The 10677-nt window shown below is 51.0% G+C and overlaps 1 long non-coding RNA gene across 1 annotated transcript; it reads left to right on the plus strand.

The window, feature by feature from the left end:
- Positions 1 to 1088: 1088 nt before the first annotated feature.
- Positions 1089 to 2545, plus strand: LOC143436936 (uncharacterized). The gene is made up of 3 exons (XR_013106683.1): positions 1089 to 1256; positions 1956 to 2046; positions 2208 to 2545. It is a non-coding gene; the product is annotated as an uncharacterized LOC143436936 (long non-coding RNA).
- Positions 2546 to 10677: the final 8132 nt, after the last annotated feature.

Consider the following 10677-nt stretch of genomic DNA (forward strand, 5'->3'; position numbering starts at 1 on the left):
TGCTCTCTGAGTGTGCCCCCCGACTCTATCCAGCTCTGCCACCACCCATTTCCTCCCAAGAAAAAAGGCTGCCTTTTCTTGCCTATACCCCTGCGCTGGCAAGAAGCACACAGCATCACTGGAGAGGTTCCAAGGCCCACACCTGGGTTGGCTTCATCCTGGAACTAGACCATATGCCTAGCAGAAGAAGAATATTTATTATTGAGCTCTTTTTGTCTGGGGGACTCCAGGCTATCTGTGTCCTCCTGCCTCCTTTTGTGGAGGCTAGAAAGCTTATGGGGAAGCACCCCCCTTGCCATCCCCTCCTCCTGCCACCCCCTTCCTACCACCCCCTCCAGCCCCCCCACTCCCCCCCCACAGATAAACAGCCGGAGGCAGGGCCTGGCTGGCTCCTGAGGTGCTTGGAGCTTCTCAGGGCCCTTTCTTTGCACCCCAAGTGCTGTTAAGAAGGAGGGGGTGGCTGAGGAAGGACGAGAACGTGAGAAGAGAGAACCATCCTCGTTTCTATAGCAACCACACATGTGAGCCAGCTGCTGTCACCATGGAAACAAGGGGAGCTTAGAGAGCCTGCACTGTCTCAAGGGAAACACAATTTTTTTTTTTTTTTTGGAAAAAAAAAAAAAAAAAAAGCCCTAACAACAACAGAAACCCAAACCTTTGATAAAAATAAAGAAAAAGAATAATGAAAGCCACCCTCTCCAGGCCTTGCTGGCACTGCGGCATGAGGTGACAAAGGAAAGAAGGGGGAGGGGGCTGCTTAAGGAGGAGGTGTGGGCAGGAACATTTGCTGCTGTAGAGGGAGATTTGTTGAGTCAGTATTTCAGAGCTGGGGGGGGGAGCTTTGAGCTCACCCTTGTTGATGGATGGGGGAGGCTGGGTGTGGGAGGGAGGCTGGAAGGGAGGTAGTGGCTCAAACCAGCCCCCAAGGCAGAGAGAAATGCATGCAGGGAAACTGGTATCCCTGGAAGGAAAGAAGGGCTATTCGGAGTCTCCTGCTTAGGGTCATGTCAGGGAAGATCCATCAAGACCAGAGTTACTGATTGACAGGGCTCTGTAAACCGTGGTAGGGCCTCACCCAACAGGTGAGCTAAGGACCCCTAGGGTCACTCTGGACATCTGTGTGTGCGTCATCCTAGTTGTGGACATTTTCCTTAGTATCATGGCAGATGTACTTCTTTATCCCCCATGCACAGATGAGGATTAGGACCCAGGAAGTTGCCCCAGATGCCCCCCAGCTTCTATGGAAGAGCCTGAAGGTACCAGGGTGGGCGGGAAATGGGGCATCATCCAGGGCCATGATTGTGGCACACATAACAGAAGACCAAGGGCATGTTTGGGGGACCAGATCTGGCTGCGTCTTTGTCCAGAGCTCCTCTGTCCGCACTTGTGGTTTTGTGTGGCTTCCACCGGAGTCCCAGAAGTGAGGGTGAGGAGCAGGAGGGACATGAGTGGACAGATGGCTTCACTCTGCCCTCATCCTGCAGGAGCGTTGTGCCCCCTGTCACTGCCTTTCACCTCCTCACTGCCTCTACCCCCAGCTTCTGAGGTGCAAACACGGGGCTGAGTTGCCATGGAAACAGTGGAGTTCCATTTGAAAGCACTGCTCAGTGTAATCTGAGATGTCTGAGGGGGGGTTGGCTGGAGGTGGGGGGTGGCTAGAGTGGGATGGCTGGGGGAGCATCCACACCTGTTAAGTCTCCAGCTCACCTCTTTCCTACAGAACTGTCTGGGCTCTTAGGATAACATCTCGAGTGGTCCGACGACGGACCCCTTGGTAATCCTGGGTGGTAACCTGACAGGAACAATTATCTATATTGCATAAAGAACCAGAATGAGTGGGTGGGGGAGGGGGTCTTGGGATTATTTGTGCAGAAAGGACCTCACACCAGGGACCCGGAGCTCTAGAGATGGGAACATGACGCCCACCTTCTTTCCTCCCCTTTGTATCCTCCCAGCAAAAATTCTGGCCATTGGCCAGGAGCTGAGGCAGGCTAGGGACTGAGATCCACAAGAGACCAGAGAACCGGGTCTGACTTAAGGCAGGAGGTAAGTTTGCAGAGGCTTTGATCAGAGCATCCCTCCCACGGCCAGGCTCCTGGGTGACCCTGTACAAGCTGGTTCAGGACCTGTTATTGGTCACGTCTTAGGGCAGGGGGAAATCACTGACCACCCGTGTAGCCCCTCCTGCCCTTCACTCTCTCCTCCAGGATTTCTGCATAAACCCCCAAATGGAGTCCCAGGTCAAAGAAACAACCAGAGTTGGGTGCCAAGACTCGCCTTTTGTTTTCTACAGTCTCTACCACTGGCATAGCCGCAGCAGAGGCATTAAGCATTTTGTTTCTTGCTCTCTTTCCTTCTTCTTCATTGTCCCCCTCTTTGGCCCCCCCCCCCCCAATAAACCTTTTCCCTGTGGCGGGGGGCAGGGGGAAAAGAAGTTTGTTTCTTCATTTTGCTGTGTTTCTTGAGGAAAATTGCCTAGCCTTTCTGAGCCTCAACTTCTTCTCCCTTGAGATAGGAATAAAGGAAGAGCCCCACCCCCCTGGATTGTCTGGAGAATTCAAAGGTAGTGTCTTCAAAGTGATGAGCACACCTCCTGGTGTCAACTGTGATCACAGTTATTTCCATCTTCTAAGACTGGGAACAAACCCCAGGCCCTCCTGGAAGCCTTCCATTTGCCCAGGGAGGGGTGGAGCTCAGAGCTGCCTCCCCCAGGTGCCAAAATGTTCCACACCTTTATCTGCTCATCTTCACCACAACCTCATAAAATCTGGTCCCTTTATGTCCCCCTTTTACAGATGTGAATGCTGAGGAACAAGAAGTATTGTGCTCAGGGTTACTTATTAAGAACATTCAAGATCAAGTTTCAAACTCAGTCTGCTGAATTCTGTTTCTACATGACATATGCCCCACCCATGGTGGCAACCCATTCCCAGCCATTTTCCTTCAGTTCGAGGTTGTTAAGGCTAAGGATTTCTTGTCTTCTTGCCTTGGTTCCCGGCACTGAACAGAGGAGGCTGGGGAGGTTTCTACCCTAGTGGCAGGAAAGGCTAGGGACTCAGCTGTACCTGGCTTAACCTGGAACTCAGACAGCAGGAGCTGGAAGCCAGGCAGGTGTCTGAGGGAGGCAGGTGACCTGGCACAGGAATCTCTGGAGGTGAGGAGGTGGGGTTCCAGGTGGCTGTCAGGGTCAGTTGACTTTCCACTCAGCATTGACCTTGGTCTCTAGATTTTAACAGACCAGGACTGACGAGGGCTTGATGCATGGTCTTGACCTGGTTTTGTTTATCTGGGGACTTTGGGTATGTTGTCTAGGTGAGGGGAGAGAAGAGATGAAAGGAAAGAGTTGGGGAGGGAAGGAGGAGGGGGGAGGAAGTGGAGAAGGGAGGGGCGGGAAGGAGGGATGGGATGGAGGAGGACATGGGAAGAGAGGGAAGGAGAGAGGAAAGGCAGGCGCCTGTGATTGTGAGCTTTGAGAAGAAAGGATGAGAAAGCAAGAAATTCGCTTCAAGGGAAGGACAGGGTGGGGAGAGAGAGAAGGGGCGGCGGTGTGGTGCGAAGAGCTGGAGACCAGGATGGGAAAGGATGGGGAGAGGCCTTTCATGGAGAAGTGAGAAACAAAGGCCAGACAGAGCAGCTGTCCCTTCTCTTTTCCTTCACCAAGTGAAGTCAAAAGGACCAGAGGCAGCGTGACTCAGCCCGGCTCACCAGCAGACAAGCCCTTTCTGGCTTAGCAGTTTTTATCCGTGTGTGTGTGTGTGTGTGTGTGTGTGTGTGTGTGTGTGTGTGTGCGCGCGCGCGCGTGTGTTCGCGTGTGTGTATACACACACACACACACACACACACACACACACACACACACACTACCTTCCTGAAGCCCCCCACCCCCTTTGTATGATCATCTTCCCTGCTCTGCCTCTCAGTTTTTCTTGGCTGGTACCCACCCTTTAGAGTTCTCCCTAGCTTCTGTCCAATAGCCTTTTCAAACCACACAGAAGAGCAGCGGGTCACTGTGGAGGAGAGTGGGGGTGCAGATGACTGCCATTTGAGGGGTCCCCCTCTTCCCATATCTAAGGCCTGGCACCTTTTGGAACCAGCTGCCCCTGAGTTAAAGAACCCCAATGTATCCAGAGTTTATTTGTCAGGGGAGGAACACTTGGGTTTTAGCTCACCTTAATCTTCTAAGATGTCTGTGAGATTCCATTGTGCCAAGGGGAAATGAAGGCTAAGAAGGTTTGGTTATTTGCCCAAGCTCCCCCAGCTAGAAGGAGAAACCCAGGGGTTTCCGACTTCCCCTTCTCAGGGAGAAAGGTCATGGGCATCCATGGGTTTGAACCCAGGACAGGGATATGGCAGGAGAATGTGGGATTAGCTAATGATCTGCTGTGTCTCCATTTCCCCATGCAAGACCACTATGACTATAGGAAAGTGCAGACCTAGAGAAGCTGACCAAGGAAGCCCAGGCATAGCTTAGTAAGGCCGGAGTAGGTGTTCCCTCACAAAGAAAGAGGACCATTGGTTTTCTGACCAGTATTCCACCACTGTCTTTGGGAAAGCCAGATGGAAGGCTTCTTTCATGGGGCTTTTGAGACAGGATTCCAAAGCCTTTCAATATGTACACACACACACACGATCCCCATTCTTATCTTTAGATTGGTCTTCCACAGCACACAAAGTATGCCTGTCTTCATTCTATAGGGTTGGTGCTATGGAAGACCAAGGTCACATAGCTAGGAGTAGGAAGGGCCGGTAGCACCTGGATGCCTGAGCAGAGATGTCACTTCTGCCCTCTAGACACCTTTGTGGGTTCTTAGGAGAATACTAGTCGCTTGACACCACCATAATCGGGTTTCCAAACCTTCCCTCCCTCCCCAACCCAGCAATACCTAGAGGTGTTTCTGAAAACCCCCGTCGTCGGTGATATGGGTTGCTTTGGCCCTGCCTGGCTGCCAGTCTGTGCCCTTCACTAGTCCGCTAGTCTTCTGTTCACCTCCACTGCTGACCCTTCAATCAAGGTTCTGAGTATGAGAAAGGGCTTTCCTCTGCTCTTCTCCACCCCTTGCCCAGATGGCAGTCCTTCCCTAGGGGACCAGTGATGCAGCAGCTTGGTAGCCATGGTGACGGCCTTCCCTTAGGGTTTCCTCTTGATGCTGAAGGTTGGGGAAAATGTGTTCTGTGTGCACAAACGTGTCTATGTCCACTTCCAATTCCAGTGAGGGGAGCTCTTGGAGTGGGAGAGCACCCTCTTCCAGCGATGGTTGTTCCCCTGATCAGTTTGGGCCAGCTCTGTGTTGTTCAAGCAGCAGAGAAGGCCAGAAGACAGACGGAGGGGCACTGAACAGAAGAAAGCTGTCCCAGAAGAATAACTAGAGGTGGGGGTGGAAATGGGGGTCAGCCTACATTGTCCTGGAAGGATAGAGTCAGGGCTGTAGGAGGAGACTGAAAGGAGAAGTGGACCAGTATTCAGGACCTGCCCAGAAGCCAAGGTTCCAGAGAATCTGAGGAATAGGCAGGGAGGGATGGACTCCTTATTTCAGCTATCCCCAGGGGGTCTCCTGCTGCGCTTCCCCGGCCGAGAGAAGGCCCCTCTGCTCCTCCAACATGATCAGTAATTTCCGGCAGACATTTGAGGTCTCTGACATCTGCATAATGTGGGCCAGTCTCTTAGCAACGGGGAACAGCTGTCTGGCATTTCCAAGATTAAACTGTAACTTTACACGGTCCTTGCCAAGGGGAGGGGGTGGGGGAAGGGGATAAACACTGCCTCCTGGCATTTCCAAACTCATTTAGCTTTTATTCATTTCCTGCCTCCAGTCAAGAGGCCAGGGATTTGGGCTGGGCCGGGCTGTTACTGCCCCTGCTCTTCACCAAGGCTGCAGAGACGCTGCCGATGGCTCTTCCCTGAGATCGGTTTGAGAACAGGGATGAGATTTCGCTAGCTCTTTGTTTTGTTTTTATTCTGTTTGTTTTTGTGTGGACCTGGCACACCAGGGGTAGGTGGAGTCTGGGGGACAAGGCAAGGGCTGCCTGTCCTTAATCCAAGTCGGCGGTAGCCTGTTTTCACTTCATCTAGCACCTGGGCTTGTATCTACTGATGACCTTGGGCCCCATCTGTAAAAGACGGTTCTGCCACTCCTGAGCATGCAGTGAAGGTGAACTTGATGCTCTCAGGCAATGACGTCATGATGAATCTTCTGTTCTGTTCCTTCGGTCACCCTCCACTCCCGCATTAGCAACCTCGGTCACAGCTATCCAGGTTGAGTGACACAGCCTACCTCCCCGGCAGCCATCACCTTGAACCCCTGTTCCCAGTAGCCCTGAGCAAAGACCCTTTGCCCTGATAGATGGAAGCAGAGTATGACACCCCCTCGCTGGGCCCTGGGCTGCTGGCAGGAGGTGTCCTCATTCCCTGGCCTGCTTGGGCCTGGCAGATCCTGTGTCCAAAAGCTCTATGCTTGCCATTTGGCTCCCATTCCGGGGCTCGTGAACACAGTGTTTTGGTTCTGCAGCGAGAAGGAAAAATAAAAGGGCGGGGGTGGGGCGGGACTGGAGAGGGAAGGAGAAGGAGGAGGGAAAGCCCTCTAGCCGTCTGTGCTGGCCGGTTCCAGGAATGTGTTCTCGGCCCCCAGTGCCAAGGCAGTGACCCAGGAGCAGCAGCCAGGCCAGGCTAGGTCTGGAGACCTTCCCGGGAGAAAGGGGGAGGCCAGGCCAGGGGCGGAGCTGCCCCTCCCCCACCAGCCCTCTGCTGACTCATCCCGGCTCCAGCTGGCAGAGCCTTTTCTGGGGATGGCTGTTGCTAAGATTCCTGGGAGATGAATGATTGCTTCTCCCTAGAGCTTTGTGAAAACATGTTTGTAGACTGCACGCAAACATACACACATGCACTCCGTGGGCTTGCACGCCAGGCCCGGACTTATGCACACATGTGTCTGTGTGCTTGACTTTTGTCTGTACACACTGAGTGCCCGAATGTATTTACCATTCCCACAGCCTCCTCAGGATTTGTTTGCTGATCTGTGAGTGTGCTCCTTGTGTACGGACGAGATTATTTTTACCCCGCCCTAAAAGGGCTGAATGTGGCCAGGACTTCCTGGCAGTGGCCTCAGCGGCTGGTGTATGAGCCTGCTTTAATCTGAAGGCGTTTGGGGTTGTCTTGAGACATTCTTGGCCCCTGTCCCTCCTTCTCTCCCTAGGTTCCTCATTTCCTTCATCCTGCTGCAATGATCTAATCCCTTCTCTTGAATCTTGCCAGGTTTTTTTTTTTTCTTTCGTTTTCTTTTCTCTTTCTTTCTTTCTTTCTTTCTTTCTTTCTTTCTTTCTTTCTTTCTTTCTTTTTAAAATGTCTGGTCTTGTGTTTCAAGGCCTCCCTGGGAGTTGAGTGTTGGAGAGCTTTGGCTGGTCTGGACCTAATTTGCTAAGGGGGCTCCAGAAGAGCCCCAGGGCCTCTGTTTCCCCAGAAAGGACAGACACTGTCTCAAGGTCTCAGATGTCGAAAGTTCTGGGCTCTGCTTCTGACACAAGCTAGGAAATGTTTGTTCCTCCTCTGTGCTGGGCTGGGGCCTTGGTTGTGGGGCTGTCTGAAGCTTATCTTTAGCTCTGAAGCTCTGAATACTCAGTTTCCGCAGGGGTGTGTGTGTGTGTGTATGCATCTGTGTGTGTATCTGTGTGTGTCTGTATCTGTGTGTGCATGTCTGTGGTGTGTGAGTGTGAGTATATGTGTGTGCATCTGTGTGTGTATGTGTGTGTATGTATGTGTGTATCTGTATATGTGTGTGCATGTCTGTGGTGTGAGTGTGAGTATATGTGTGTGCATCTGTGTGTGTATGTGTGTGTATGTATGTGTGTGTCTGTATATGTGTGTGCATGTCTGTGGTGTGTGAATGTGTGTGTGTGTGTGTGTATGACCTTAGTCACACTGGGCTCTAGAGGCTGCCTCGATTTTTCTTACCTGTTAACAGTCAAGCACTTATGGAATCTCCCAAGGTTTGAACTGGACTTGGCATGTGTTCGGGTACCAGACATGGTGGTTTTATTACTATTATTATTGTTGAGTTCTTGTTTATTTATTTGTTTTGTTTGTTTGGTTTGGTTTTTTTGAGACAAGAGTCTCACTCTGTAGCTCTGGTTGTTCTGGAACTCACTACATAGACCAGGCTAGACTAGAATTCACAGAACTCCACCTGCCGCTCCGCAGTGCTGGCTTGAGTTCTTTATAATTTTTTTCCCCCTTAAAACATTAGATCAGGAGACGGGGTTCAGCAAGCGTGAGCACTTGCCGCTGCTCTTGCGTGTTCTGTGGAGAGACAGGGCTTGCCTTTCAGCACCCAGATGCTGCTTCTTTGGTATCTCCAACTCCAACTCCAGTTCCAGGGAATCTGATGTCCTCCAGGCATGAGACACACATGTGGTACGTATATACACACAGGCAAAACAGTCATACACATAACATTAAAATGTGTATATTTTAAAAATAAAAAATTATATTGTCTGTGTGTGTCTTGTGCACACATAGAAGTCAGAGGACATGTTGGGGGTTAGTTCTTTCCTTTTACCGTGAGAGTCCTAGGATTGAACTCAGGCTTGGCAGCAAGCCCATTTTACCTGCAGTGTTATCTTGAGGGTCCTGTCACAGGTTCTTGAAGGAGTCAATCGATAGCCTTTTGCCATTCTAGCAAGAGCATAGTCCATACTTATTCTGCCTGCCTGCCTTCTTCCTTCCCTCCCCCTCTCCCTTCCTCCTTCCCTCTTTCCAGATATGTCAGGCATATGTGGCTTCTTTAAATGGACTCACTCCAGGGCCAGATCCCTGGAGCGCTGTCTACCATGGTGCCACAAATGTTGCTAGGGACGACTATGAACGTACCTGCCCTCAAGGGATGAGCTGTGACCAGTCTGGAATCAGCAAGCACTTTAAAGCTCCAATAGCCACAAGAGAAGTACCCGTGTGGAGGGTTATTATCCTTAAAGGAAAACAAGGCTGGCTCCATGGTTTCGGCTTGTTTGAGCATGCGATGATATGGGCAGCTGAGGCGGGGGCGGGACTTTGGAAAGTAAGAGTGAAGCAGATGAGAAAAACAGCAGTGTCACAAACGGAGAGCTTTTCATGCTTGTCAACAGTTAGTGCCTAATGGCCGGAGCTGTCTACTGGACGCAGATTTACGATAGTACTACCAGTCAGGCGAATGGCGAGGAATATACAGCGGTGTCCTGAGCACCAGTCCGGGTCATCAGCCTGCTCCCCAAAGTGCTCATTCAGCTTCTTGCCGCCATAGCTCTAGGACAAAGCAGGGCACGGAGCAACCTGCCTGCAGTTATTGCTTCTGCCTGCAGGTGGCGAGAGCTATGCGTTAGCATTCTAGAGCTTGGGAATCAAAATCAGCCAGTCACAGGCTAGAGCTGGAAGGCTTCAGGGGGCCAGGTGTGGGCCCTAGCTGTGGTCCCCGGATGACGTGGGTTTACTGGAGTCCGCTGGTGAGGATGCAAACAAACAATGATCAACAGGATTCTGTGATGAGGTCCCTTAACTCATCCTGATTGGTGTGGGAGGTGGATCTGGAGAGAGTTTTCCAGTTGGGAAAACTGAGCCACAGAAATGTATGGAAACATCCAGCAAAAACCAGGCTTTGGAGTCCAATTGGAGAAGGTGGCTGAGCGGTGGTGGCGAACGCCTTTAGTCTGAGCATGCAGATGGCAGAGGCAGGCAGATCTCTGTCGGTTCGAGGCCAGTCTGGTCTCTAGAATGAGTTCCAGGACAGTCAGGGCTACACAGAGGACAGAGAAAACCCTGTCTCAAAACAAAACAAAACACCAAAAAAAACAAAAAAACGGGGCTGGAGAGATAACTCAGCGGTTAAGAGCACTGACTGCTCTTCCAGAGGTCCGGAGTTCAATTCCCAGCAACCATCTGATGGCTCACAATCATCTGTAATGGGATCTGATGCCTTCTTCTGGTGTGTCTGAAGACAGCAACAGTATACTCACATAAAATAAATAAATCTTTAAAAAAAAAAAAAAAAAAAAAAACCAACCAACCAATTAATTAGAAGAGGTAGAAGCCAGCACCTTGACCTGAAGCATGTTCTTCATGGTCTCTGCTGGTCACCCACACTAGGGGTCCCCCCTTATCCACAGCTAGTACAGCAGAGGAGAAAAGAGGTGATTCCCCACTTCGTTCCTCTGCTTGTGTAGTTACTTTTATTTATTTATTTTATTTTATTTTTATTTATTGGTAGAGGATCCATGTGTTCTGGGGTTGGCCTTGAAACCCTAACTCTCTCCACTCTACCTCCCAAGAGCTGGGATAACAGAGATGAGTCACCTCGGCTGGCTGATATTTCCCTGACCTTTGGAGGCCTCACCTACCAGCTGAGGCAAGTCTCATGGCCAATTTCATTATGCTGTTTGCTCACAGCCAGGCCCTTGAACCTTATCTCCTCTGTAGGTTGTCCCCTTCTGTAGAGCTGTCCTCACATGTCCTCAGTTCTTTGGATCTTCTGTCATGCTACAATCCAGGAATGTTGCTTTCTTTCCCCGTCCCCCAAGCACAAGGTTACAGGCATTATGGATATGCCAGGTCATGCACATACACATATGTGCACATGTGCAGACATGTACATGAGCAGTATAAGACCTCAGAGAGTCACACACACATACCTGTAACTTCCGCAGGACTTTTGGAAG

The sequence above is a fragment of the Arvicanthis niloticus genome, chromosome 23 (assembly GCF_011762505.2).
Source record: "Arvicanthis niloticus isolate mArvNil1 chromosome 23, mArvNil1.pat.X, whole genome shotgun sequence".
In the NCBI taxonomy this organism is placed as follows: domain Eukaryota; kingdom Metazoa; phylum Chordata; class Mammalia; order Rodentia; family Muridae; genus Arvicanthis; species Arvicanthis niloticus.